The 13,843-nt window shown below is 34.7% G+C and overlaps 1 protein-coding gene across 2 annotated transcripts in view; it reads right to left on the minus strand.

Moving 5' to 3' along the window:
- EPHA7 (EPH receptor A7) overlaps positions 1-13,843 on the minus strand; it is a 169,518-nt gene that overhangs the window by 130,259 nt on the left and 25,416 nt on the right. The gene's annotated exons all lie outside the window — the stretch shown is intronic.

The raw sequence follows: 13,843 nt of genomic DNA on the forward strand, positions 1-13,843 counted from the left end.
TAACAGCTAGATTAAAACTGAGTTTAACACTGTGGGAAGCTTTTGTTGTTGTTTGCTTTTAACCTTCCTCGACACTAAAGTACACTGTTTAGTCCTAGAACCTGCATTCCTTGCCGCAGTTACAAACCAAATGTCAACCTCCAATAGCATTTTAAAATTCTGTAATTATTTCCATGTAACTCTATTAGATCCATAAGAACAATATCCAATTATCTTTGAAAAGTAAAGCATAAACACCAAACAAATCAAATCCTATTATTGCTCTCATAATTCTTGCATATCAGTTCTAAACTGTCACATGACAAAGTCAATATTTTTCTAAGGGGCCAGGAAAAATACTTTTAACTCAAAACTATTACAGTGTGAGCTATGACAATAACCACTGACAATATGTAACACAAAAGCAATATGCTGCCACAGAAAGCATTCGTCCACAGAGCCCAGACATTTTAATCCATTTTTGTAATGTAAGAATAGGAGGAACTGAAGAGTTGAAACAGAAACAGAACTTTTTAAGATGCCTGGAGAAAGAAACATCCATTAGTAAGTGGCATTCTCACTGGGATTGCATTTCTTGAATATTCTCCATCAAGGAGATGAGAATATCAGTTTTTACACGTGACTCCGGGAAAGTAATAGTCTGAAATGAGAGCTGCTAAAAACAGGCAGGTACTGTGAAATTCAAGGAAATGCTGCATCAAGTAGCAAAAGGAATGAAAAAAGGATAAAATTCTCTTTATCCTTACAAAATTGGCACATTATTCCAAGTGAGGTAACAGGCAGAACCTCACAGCAGATTAAAAGGAATTTGAGGACAAATGTTTCATTCAGTAGGCCTTTCTATATAGCAGATAACTTTCCACCCAGTAAAGAAAAGCCTTGTCTTTTATTAACTCCATTTGAAGGTTTGTGTTACTATATAAAACCCCTCTTTTTCACATATTCATGAGTGTATTGGCAAGTACCTCTACATCATTCATACTTATAAAACTCAACATGGCAGGTGGTCCTTAATTTTTCACTGTAACTATTAAAAGCTCTGTAGAAGGTGACTGCCTTGCTTCCATTCGCTTTTCATTTGCTTCACTTAACCATTAAAAAAAGTGCCTCCTGCACATTTTCAAAGAACATCTTCTTTAAAAATAATGACGTCTTTAGAAAAAAATACAGAGCAGACTCTTCTGAAAATTTTTACTGTTCTAGAATCCGGTATGTTCATTTCAAAGGATCGCATTTGCTATTTACAAATTCATCTACTTTCAGTGCTCCCTGCACATATGTCCTTGAAAACACAATTACAAACAGAGAAAATCCTAAGGTGATAAATTTTAAGTTAAAAGGAAAATAAGCAATAAAAGCAAGTCATTATTTTAAGTTATTGGCTAGGTAAGTGATACATATCTCATTTTCATAAATTGAGAACTGAAGAGAAATGGTGGGGAACACAAGTTAAGGTCTAATGTGATATGCCTTTAAAAGATCATACTGTGTTTTACTACCTTCCCTGAAACAAAGTAAAGATTTCTATTTAACACAGAAATCCTTTTTATTTCAAAACATGTCCTTAAAAAACAGAAGCTTTCTGTCTGATTTATTCTGTAGGGCAAAGAAGCTGCTTCTTTTGATACTGTGATTATTAACACGTGTAGTTAGCAATTCTAACAACTGGATAATTAATAAACATTAGCAAATTAATCACAAATTAAGTTAAATTAATCACAAATTATTTCACAAATTGAAAAGCTTAAAAGCTGTATCAAAGGTTGTTGGAACCAATGAGCTAATAAGTTAGGAGAAAAGATCATTATAGTCTGCAATTCTAGGAGAGTCCTCTCTTCCCCCAGCCCCCTTTTTCTTATACCCTGTGATCCTCTCATCCCAATTCTTTAGCTTCATCTTTTGCAGAGATAAATTGATAGCATCTCCATCTGTCAACAAGCCCAGCCATACTTAAGCCATCATCATCAATCAGAATTTGTTTTCATTTTCCAGTCACAAACTGAAATTCCTCACTTTGATCTCATTCTTGAATCTTGTTCCTTTTCCACTGTAATCCTTTCTCTGCCCTTCTCCTTCAAGGACCCTAGACCAATTATGTTCGCAAACACTGCTCCAAATATTACTAAGAATTACATAAAAAGGATTTATCTTAAAGTCGACTATGCACATTCTATCACTCAAATAAGTTCAGCAAACTCTGGACAGAAAAAGTCTTTAATACAGTCTTTCAATGCTTTCTTCTCATATTATGAACTCTCCAAAAGGGAACAGATCCCATTGTATGTGGACCATTCAAAGAATTAAGCTCTTAACCACTCTGCTAACAAGTTTACTGCTATTGCCCTCCTTTCTTCATAACAACTATTTCTTTTCATCCCAGACATTTTCTCACTTTACTATTCACTCTTGGTTCAGGTGAATTTGGTTTCTGCCCTCACCACTGTCTACATGATGGAATAAGACCCTACTTAAGCCCATATAGTTCTCCCTGAAAAACTCTCCCACCAAGATTTAATCTAACTTGTCTTCCCAGATTTCCCCAGTATTTTTACTACTACTATTTTCACAGGTATCTCTGACAAGCCACCATCTATACACAACCACCATCTACAGCCACATTCATTTTTAAATTTTTTAAATGTTTGTTTTTGAGAGAGACAGGGCACAAGTAGGGGAGGGGTGGAGTGAGAGAGGGAGACACAGAATCTGAAACAGGCTCCAGGCTCTGAGCTGTCAGCACAGAGCCCAATGCAGGGCTCGAAATCAGAAATGGCAAAATCATGACCTACGCAGAAGTCAGAGGCTTATCCAACTGAGCTACCCAGGCACCCCACACCACATTGGTTTTAAAGGGAGAAGCTAACCCTGTCGGGTTTTCCAATGGAAGGTGAGACTAACAAATGCGGGTATTTGAAACTACTCTTCCCTTCTTGGTCCAATGTACCTAATCAAAGTCTTTATTGTATTTTTTTTTTTAATTTTTTTTTTCAACGTTTTTTATTTATTTTTGGGACAGAGAGAGACAGAGCATGAACGGGGGAGGGGCAGAGAGAGAGGGAGACACAGAATCGGAAACAGGCTCCAGGCTCCGAGCCATCAGCCCAGAGCGTGACGCGGGGCTCGAACTCACGGACCGCGAGATCGTGACCTGGCTGAAGTCGGACGCTCAACCGACTGCGCCACCCAGGCGCCCCGCTTTATTGTATTTTAAGAGTCGGGCATTAAGAGTTCAGTTTGACTGACCCATCATCATTTGATAGGAGGGTCTCATTCCCCATTGCCTTAAATCTTCTAGGTAACATACATTCTCTCACACACTACCTAAAGAGTTAAACTAATATTTACCAAGCACTTATCTTGTTCTTGGGATGTCACTTAGTAATACATACGCATTATATAATTTAATGTTAATAATAGTATCAGATATCACTACATAGATTCTATCATGATACTCAGTTTAAAATGCAGAATCTGAGATTATATTAGGTTAGGTAATTTGCCTAAGGTCACAGTAAACAGAATACAAATTTGACTCCAAAGTTATTGTTCTTCACAATGAAAACGTAGTATCTTAGGAAATAACTTATTTTTCATAAGAAATATACAAATCCAATATCCTGGGACTTCTACAAGAAAGATCAATTTTGACCTTATCAGAGGGAGCTTTTGAAGAACACACAATATACAAATATTTCATGAGAATATGGAAGAAAAGCCATGTCAGGAAAGTGAAACAAGCACAATAGAAAATACTCAAACCAAAAAGTTAGGGCTACATTTAGAAATACTGGCAAACCAAATTAGTCTGACTGAAGTGAAATAGGCTGAAAAAGGACAGTAGTAAAAGAGAAGCTCAAAATTCTCATGTCACGTGTCACCCTTTATATCTTGTTTTGCTAAGCATTAGTTCTACCTTCATAATGTGTGCTTAACACATCCCTCCCTTCCCATTCTCCATAATAGGGTCTTAGTTCATGGTCTTCGCCTAGAGTCCCTTCAAAAGGAGTTGCTGCTTTCAGCTTCTCCCACCTCTAATCCAGTCTCCAACTTCCTTTTCAGTTATCCCCACAGCACAACTTTGATCATATGCCCTTCTTAAGAGTTCTTGATGATTTCCTCATAACTACAAAAGGTACTACAAATTCCATAATACAACATAGACAGCCACCTACCCCCAGGATTAAATCCAATTTATCTTCTATTTTTCTAGCTTTACCACTATAATCCTCTTCACATGAACCCCAGCTATCTGATCACCAAATGTGACCTACAATTTCATACATCCCTCATCTTTGCTCATAATATTCACTGGGCCCAGAAGTACCTTTGTATAATCTCACATCTGTCTATTAAAACTCAATATGTGTGCCATCTCCTGCAAGCCTTTATTTCTCTGCAGTTGAAATTTATTTCCTCACTTAATCAGAACTCATATGCAATTTACCATTCTCTGGCTTATGTTGTAACTAGTTATTTAAACATTTACTCTTTGATGAAAATACAAAGTCTACTTAAGGTACACAGAATAGATGCACAATACAGTTGTGTTTCATTCTTCTAGTTTGTTTGTTTTTCAACTAATGGATGGGAAGATAAACTCAGGAAGAAAGTAGCAGCAGGACCAAAAGTTTTCCTGATGCTTGTTTTAAACTGGGCAACAGCTGTTGCACAGGGAAAACATGAGCGTGGGCAGCCTTTCCATCCACTTTACTAATCACAAGTTCCCTGGTGATGAAGAAACTTCTGTGATTGAGATACTAAATTGTTATCTATCTTCTGAACAACTGAGTAGAGAAAGCTGATCTACCAAAAATTATATAAGACGAAGCAGGGCTAGAGGCCATAAGTCTATATATCTTTTAAAAAATCTTATTAATGTATACTCTATCACATGATTCACAAATAATGTAGCTCCCTAAAATATTTTCTGTAGTCTAATATGAAAGTGGGTGTTAATTCTTTAAAAGAAACCTACTGAATGGCATGAAAGTTAAAAACTATATTTTTGATAGAACCAAGAAGCCCAAAGAATTTGGATATGCTATATCAGACAAAAAAAAATTACTTGTGCTAAAAATACAAATGTATATGTAACATATAGAATATAGCAAGACTCAATATGTGTCAAAGAAAATTGTTACAATACATTCACTTCCTTTTAGTAGTTTGTATTAATTTGGTTTCATTTTTAGAGTTAATATGCAATTATATACCAATTTCTTCCCTACAAAAAAGACACATTTACCTTTGGGGAATTAATATATAAAAGCCATTAGAACTTACACTACCCATTTGCAGCTTATACTATAAGTGATATTCATTGCCACAAAACAATGCAATTGACTGCAAATGTATAATGGCTTATTAGTAAGAATAAGAGCTCGAGGAATAGCAATCTATAAGAGTTTTAAAGTATGTGTGTATGTACACATGTCATGACAGAGACATTTTGATATATTTTATATATTACAATGTGTTTAAATAATCTAGTCTGTGTCATCCAGCAATCAGAAAGGAATCATAAAAATCAAAACACTTCATAACTTTTTAAACTCTACAAAGTCCGTGTTTTCTTGCCATGTTTATAATGATGCAGTCATTAAATTGGTCGAGATTGTATTTTAAATTAATGATAAAATATTCCTGAAAATAAGTTTATCAGTTAACTAGAATGGTAGCCAATATTTTTAAATAACCAAAAAAAGTACTTGCACCCCGCATGTTAATGAAAATGAAAAACAAGGCAGGGGTGGGTTAATATTGTCATGTTCTATTTCTATGTTCCTTTTTTTCTTCATAAAATTAGGGATAGATGAGAGAGATAGATAGATAGATAGATGATAGACAGACGTGTGTGTGTGTGTGTGTGTGTGTGTGTGTGTGTGTATGAATGCATATACACACATAGAGTAATACATGATCAATGCAGAAAACATAAAGATTCGGGAATAACCCAAAGAAAACTAAATATAAATCTGTATGCCACTGACCACAGATGACTCACAACAACAGTTTCATATGTTTTTCCACTCTTCTAAAAATTATATGACACTACTTTGTGAACTGCTTTCTCATTTGGCCTAATATTATGAACATTTTTCCATGTAAACATATATAATTTAATGGCATGATTTGAAAGTCTATATGACATCTCATGGATATTCACAATAGTCTTAATCTCCTTTTTTTGGACATCGAGGGTGCTACCCCCCTTTCAAGAGTCAAAGGTCTTTTTGCTTGCTCTAGAAGAGAATCCCAATTATCATCATAATTATCATCATCAGAATGATTTGTTGGCACTTAACTGAACATTGGCAATTTATAATCTTTGTGTCCTGCTTTATAGGAGTTAACAAAATAATTTCATCTACATGATTAATCATTCTTCTGTTTATTGAATAGGGAGGGTAAGGTATGTAGGGTGCTAGTTGAGAAGGATATAAAGAAATGCCATTACTCTGTAGTAACCTATAATCTAATGGAGCTCATTATAATAAAGCTGATGCACATTGGAAATCTGCCTGACCAGCATGGCTGTGGCCTTGTGGGAAAAGAGGCAGGGAGGGCATGGGAGGGGAGAATGATGAGATTAGAAAAGTCTTCCAAAAAGAGATGGAAATTTAGACAGAAAATTATAATATATGAAAATCATAAGGGGAAATTAGCAGTGAGGATACTTCAAATTATTCAGTATGGTTGAGTAACGGGCAAAAGATAAGGAGAGGCAAGTTAGAAAGGATTTTAAATAAGATGTTAAAAAATTACCTTGGAAGCTAGATGAAGAAATGATATATAAATTTTTTAATGTTTTATTTATTTTTGACAGAGAGAGAGAGACAGAGCATGAGCGGGGGAGGGTCAGAGAGAGAGGGAGACACAGAATCCGAAGCAGGCTCCAGGCTCTGAGCCATCAGCACAGAGCCCGACACGGGGCTCGAACTCACAGACCGCGAGATCATGACCTGAGACGAAGTTGGACGCTCAACCGACTGAGCCACCCAGATGCCCCAAGAAATGATATATTTTAAAGAAAGTCATAGCATAACCAAATTTACATTTTAAAAAATGACTCTAGAGGGTGATAAAAAAAATACTGAAAGGGAATAATACCAAATGAAAAAAAAAAATTTGAGAGGTCTGTCTGTTGAGCAGCCAACTCTTGGTTTCAGCTCATGTCATGATCTCACAATTGTGGGATCGAGCCCCATGTTGGGCTCTGTGCTGAGCATGGAGCTTGCATAAGATTCTCTCTCCCTCTGCCACCTCACCCCTAAAAAACAAAAATAAAATAAAAAATAAATTGGAAGGCTGCTGATGTTCTCTAAGACAGATAGGACGACTTAAACCAAGATAGTGTCAGTAGAATGGGGAAAATGAATCAGATATGTTGGAGAGATTTGATGGAAGTACAATCAATAAGATTTTTGGATCTTTTCCAGCCACATTTACCAAAATAGAAACACAGAGAGCAATTCTTAGAATAACAATTGTAGCTAACATTTATTGATTACTTACCATGTGTTAGACGATATGCTAAATGCTTTACAAGCACCATCTCATTTTTATGCATATTATCCACTCCATGTGCAAGTGCTTTCTGTATATTAGATCATTTGGTCCATACACAACCTCTGGAATTAGATACTGTTAATATCTCCCACTTTGAATGTAAGAGACCACGGCCTAGAAAGATTAAGTAGCTTGTCTGTGCACACAGCTAATTGATGGTATGTATATCTCGTCAGAAGAGATATTTTTAATCATTATTTAATTGCTTTAACATGGTGATGCTTCCAACCTGAAATATGTCTCAAAAAGTCTCCTGAAAATAAAATACATATTCACTCATTACAAAGGATACGTAACAACTAAGATGTATTAAACTTCTCTTCACAGATTTTTAAAAAAGCAAAAAATAGTAAAACAAAGGCTAGAAGATGTGGGCTAGAATCTCATTCCTAAAAATTATAACCTGACATCAAAGTAAATATAATTAATATTCAATTTCATTCTTTTTTAAGCAGAAATTACTCTTTAAGTAAAAATTCAGTAGATATGAGGTTGTTTTTTTTTTTTTTTTAAATACTGTTTTATTAGAATCTTAGCTTATAGCACTATTCAAAAAACTTGGGACTAGTGAAAGAAAACTCTTTCTTACAGAATAAAACTAATAAATGTAGGAGTAAGAAATTTAAAAATCAACACTTTGCAACTACCAAAGGTGATAAATGATTCCACTTGACATCATCAATGGATGATAAAACACTGGGGGAAAGACTGTCAGGGAATTGGAAAATTACAGTGTCTCCAAGTATCATGACAAATATACTAATTAATTACAAAGATTTACAATATTGTAAATTTACAATAGAAGAATCTGGTATACATAACCTTAACCAAGTCATCAAACCTGGCATCAAAGTGACATGATAGGATGCAATAGAAAGTAAATCACATTAACTATGTTGTATCACCGCCAAAAATTTAACTTGAATCCAATAATAAGGAAATAGCCAGGCAAATACAAAATGTGGCATTATTCTAAGAGGTCTGGTCTAGATTCCTTAAAAAAAGAAAACAGTAAAACAAAACTAATAGTTAAAAGGAAGTTCTAGATTAAAAAAGAAGAAATATGACAACCAAACAAATACATGATCCTAATTAGATCATGAATTTAAAAATATCAATGATAAGGGAGCCTGGATGGATCAGTCGGTTAAGCATCTGACTTTGGCTCAGGTCATGATCTCGCGGTTTGTGAGTTCGAGTCCCGTGTCGGGCTCTGTGCTGACAGCTCAGAGCCTGGAGCCTGTTTCGGATTCTATGTCTCCCTTTCGCTCTGACCCTCCCCCGTTCATGTTCTGTCTCTCTCTGTCTTAAAAATAAATAAACATTAAAAAATGTTTAAAAAATATCAACCATAAAGAACAGTTAGAGACAACTGAAAAACTGACATATGTATTACTTATTAGATAAGCTTATTAATGAACATTAAATTTCTTGGGTATTATGTGCATGTAGCAAAATGTCTTTGTTTGGGGGAAATATTCTAGAGTAATTTAGTAGGAGTTAAGTGTAATGATGTCAGCAATTTATTTCCAAATGGCTCAGCCAGGAAAAAAAAAAAAAAAAAAATTATACAAACACACACACACAGACACACACACACACACACACACACACACACACAAAGGTAAAAGGGTGGGGACAGGTAAACAAACACAAATGTGGCAATATTTAAAAAATCAGAGAGTCTGAAGACCACTAGGGTGTTTATTGTGCTATTTTTTTTGTACTTTTCTGTTGGTTAAACATTTTAAAAGGAAAAAAAAAATACTAGGTAAAAATTTCTCAAATGGATTTAAAAACTCATCACTGGATTGGATTGTTAACGTTATCAATTTAAGTGTTTTTGGCAATCTACAAACTCATATAATTTTATCTCTCCCTGACAAATTTATCATAGTTATCTATAAACAAAAAGCACTCAAGAAATGTTTGTTGAACTAAATTGGTTTTATATCCCAAACATCTTTTTCCGTAAGTCTTTTTAGTACTAAATTCTTGTTAACTCCAATATTTTTGTCTTGTTTGATCTTTTGCTCTCCACGCAGCACTGAAGAATCCTTAATCCCCCGGTATATTATATTCCTGTCAGTTTCATAATTTTCTCTCAGTAAAATGCATTAAATTTTGGCAATAATTAAAATTGTCAACAAATATTTAAATCTAGCTTAATATGTAGCCTTGCCATAAGTGTACTCTAATGAGAGAAATCCCTCCAGAATTTTATACCAGATACGAACCCTCCAGAGGTTCATACAGATTCCAAAACACACATCTCTGCCTCGAGGGCAAAAAAGGTCATTACTGGTCTAAAAGTGTAAATGGAAACTTTAGTGTCACGTTCACTGGTAAAACTACTGATACCACTATTCAAGAAAAACAAAGACAACTGGCAATAGAGGAAAAGAAAACTAGAAAACACTTCATAGTATACAAAAGATGAAGCATAATTATATGGTTTTACCAAGAACAAAATAGAGTGTCTTGACCTCCTAAGGTCGATGTGTGTGCCTGGTGAAACAGGACACAGAAGGGCCTAAGGGAAGTTACATGAATAGGGCAAAACTCAAGGAACGATTTCCTCATCACAAAGGAAAAGATGCAGACAAGAAAGGATATTGCTGCAAAAGCCTGTAGACCTCAGAAAACTTATAAGTTTTCTATCTATATATTGTTCTGAACTATCTATATTATATTTATGAATATAAATAATAACAGAAGGAAAGGAGGACGGATGGGAGGCAGAAATGGAGGAAGGGGATGCTGGCTATTCAGTTAACTAGCTAACAGATAAAGGGAACAGAACAAAATAATTCACTTTCTAACCTATTACTTCTTCATTTAACTTCTAGCTATTTAAAATTAGAATAAAAGTTAACGTTTTCACTGTGTAGGAGAAAGAAAATCTAAAACTGAAAACTTAATACCTGAATTATAGTTGGATGTCATCTCATAATGTGTATCCTTTGGAGTAGTCTATCAGTCAGCACTAGGCATCATTTCCTTAAATATGAAATGGCACAACCAACAACTTAAAAAATACATGGTAAAATCTAAAATTTGAAAACTTATATATATAGTAGTCTCCTGCTTTACAGAAGAAAGTAATTTTTATGTTCGATTCCTTCCATCTTCAAATTCTTTTACAACTGTCAAAAAAAAAAAAAAAAAAGCCACAGCTATGCTGACAAAGCAATGTGGAGTAAACTCCAATCTGCACATAACTTCAGAGACCTGCAGGTGTAGAAAGTGAAAATCACCCACTTTCCTGACAGCAAACATAGGTCATGTTTCTCTAGAAATCCTTGACCCCTATAGCACAGTAAGAATCAGAAGTGAAATCCACCATGCCCTCAGAGGGATGGTTACCTTTTCAGCAGCCGTGTGTACCTTTGCCTGGCTGCCTCAATAGGAAAAGATGGCAAATGTCAGACCAGGTATTGGAACGGCCAGTTTATTTTTCCTTCCAGACTGACACAGAGGAATAAACAACTTTCATGGCTCTCAGAGATGTCACTATTCACCTGATGATTCTCCTCCACTGATTAGATTGCAAATAACCTGTCCTGTTTTTTTCTTTACACTTTCAAACAGGAAAAGCAAAAAAAAGAGCATTTAAAACTAAATATGATTCTCCATTTACCTGATTCTTTCATAAATTGCTCCTTGAAGATATAAAAATAACATTTAGTGTATTTTAACTCAGTATGTAAAGTTATTACCAAGGAAAAGTCTGACTTTTAAGGGAGGGGCGTAGATGCATAATAATTTCCTTCATATTTAAAAATGTAAGCACAAGGGGCACATGGGTGGCTCAAAGTGTTCGGCTATTGATTTCGACTCAGGTCATGATCCCACAGTTTTGTGAGTTCAAGTCCCACTGTCAGTGCGGAGCCTGCTTAGGATTCTCCCTTTTTCTCTACCCCTCTCCCGCTCGTACTGTCTCTCTCAAAATAAATAAATAAGCTTTAAAATAATATATATATAATATATATATAATATATATAATATATATTATATATATTATATATATAATATATATATTATATATAATATATATAATATATATAATATATATAATATATATTATATATAATATATATAATATATATAATATATATAATATAAATATATTATATATATAATATATATAAGCATGTGAACCTATCCTATACACAATAAAATACCATTTATTATCTTAAAAGCAATAAGCATAATGCTTATTTTGATATCATTTATTTCCCAGGCAAGATCTTAAAAATGAAGCATAAAATACAAAATTAGGAATTTGACTTCAGGGGCATCTGGGTGGCTCAGTTGGTTGAGTGTTCAACTTCGGCTCAAGTCATGATCTCGGGGTTCTGTTGGTGGGTTCCAGCCCCACTCTGGAATCGCTGCTGTCAGTGCAGAGCCTGCTTCAGATCCTATGAACCCCTCTCTCTCTGCCCTTCCCCTGCTCTCGCGCACACGCTCTCTCTCTCTCAAAAATAAATAAACATTAAAAAAAAAAAAAGAATTTTACCTGAAATGTTTTGATTGTTTTAAATAAATAGAAACAAATTTTTGTTGGGAATAAGTGTTTAACATTTATGTGAACTTATTAAATAAATTGTAGCAATTTCTTACTTTAGAGAATATCACTAGTTAGGACAAAACATCTCATTTCATTTAATAATAATATATAGCAATAATTACAATAAACTCTGAAAAAGGATGCTTTGATCCTACAGACTGATTGAATGTAAACATCTCAGAAACTCACTCTATGACCTGTTATAGCAAGTCGCAATTCATTCGGAAGTGCCACGATTTGTTTAGGCATCACTAATAGACATCTACTGGTATCTTTTCTCAAACCATAGCCCTCAGCTATTATGTCTTCCTGACCAAAATCTAGGAACCCCAATTATTTCTGGCATTGGTTGGCACCTAAAAATCTGAAACATAAATCAATCTTGTATGTGAATATAGTACCTGGTAAAATGTTGAGTGAGGTAGCTTAATGAGTGATTATTAAATTAATCCATGAAAAATGTTCAGTACCTTCCTAGTCTCAAAATTTCTAATCCAAACAATGCCTCTAAGAAAAAGCCAAGAAGTCCTGTGACATGACACCCCTGGTTCAAATCATTCAAAAAGGAATGATTTTGGAAAGTTACCAGAAACCTTTATGACACCCTAATACACAGATTCACATATAAAACACTCTCTGCTGAGCTAGCAGACCTGAACTGGGCTGCACTCTGTAAGCTCTCAGGGCAAAGGGGCTGATACTTAACAGCAGCACAAAATGACACTGGTTTCCAGGCTTCAGTGTTACTAATCTAAACTGACTTCTGCAGATCATAAAGTACAATTGGCCTTTTCAATTTAGATTCAAACACCTGGCTAAATCCATTAGGCAGGGATTCCATGAAGCAAAATCTACTGCCTTTTAACCAGTTCTTCCTTATTTGTGTCTATGTTGGAAACTCATTGAATGACATATCTGAAGAAGTCAAGAAAATATACAGCAAACATAAAAAATTAATCACAATTATATCGGTACTTCAGAGAGTTTTCACAAATTTTTATGGAAGAGTTGAGAACAGATTACATAGGTCGTTAGGAACAAACTTATATCCAGAATAAGAGGCTCCTGTCATTTCTGGAGTGTGTTTGTATGTTCTTGTGTCACTGGGTTTATCTCAAAGACCATTCATACAAACTCATGTAATTCAAAATATGTGAAAATCAGCTCAGTTTAGCCCACCACCCTCACCGCCACCAACAACCACAATTACATAACTTAGGAAGTTACTCTTTGTCAGAGTACTGCTTGGGAAATAATTGGGTCACTGAATTTAACATCCATGTGTGCAGATATAGCATATAATTCATAAACAAAGCTACAAACTTAATGCTTGCATTTTATATGTAGTTCATTATTACATCTTGCAAAAGATAACTAAGGAGAGAGAGCAGTCAGAGCTCAGTGAAGACACTATCAACACAATAACTTCTCTTTGGTCTTTGAGCTTCACATTACTTAGAAGGGTGCTTAGCTTCAGATAAATGTGAGGCCAAATAAGAATTGACAAAACACATGTTTAGTGTCTTTGTATGATTAGGTTCAGGAACACTGCCAGGAGAAAACTTTGTGTATGATCTCATCTGATCTTAGTTTCTTGTCAAAAAAAAAAAAAAAAAAAAGAAGAAGAAGAAAATATCTTACTCATCAGACGCTGTCTTTCTAAGTTTGGTGGAACAAAAAACATGCTCATTCCTTTAATAAGTA

This window comes from Panthera tigris, chromosome B2 (genome assembly GCF_018350195.1).
Source record: "Panthera tigris isolate Pti1 chromosome B2, P.tigris_Pti1_mat1.1, whole genome shotgun sequence".
NCBI lineage: Eukaryota > Metazoa > Chordata > Mammalia > Carnivora > Felidae > Panthera > Panthera tigris.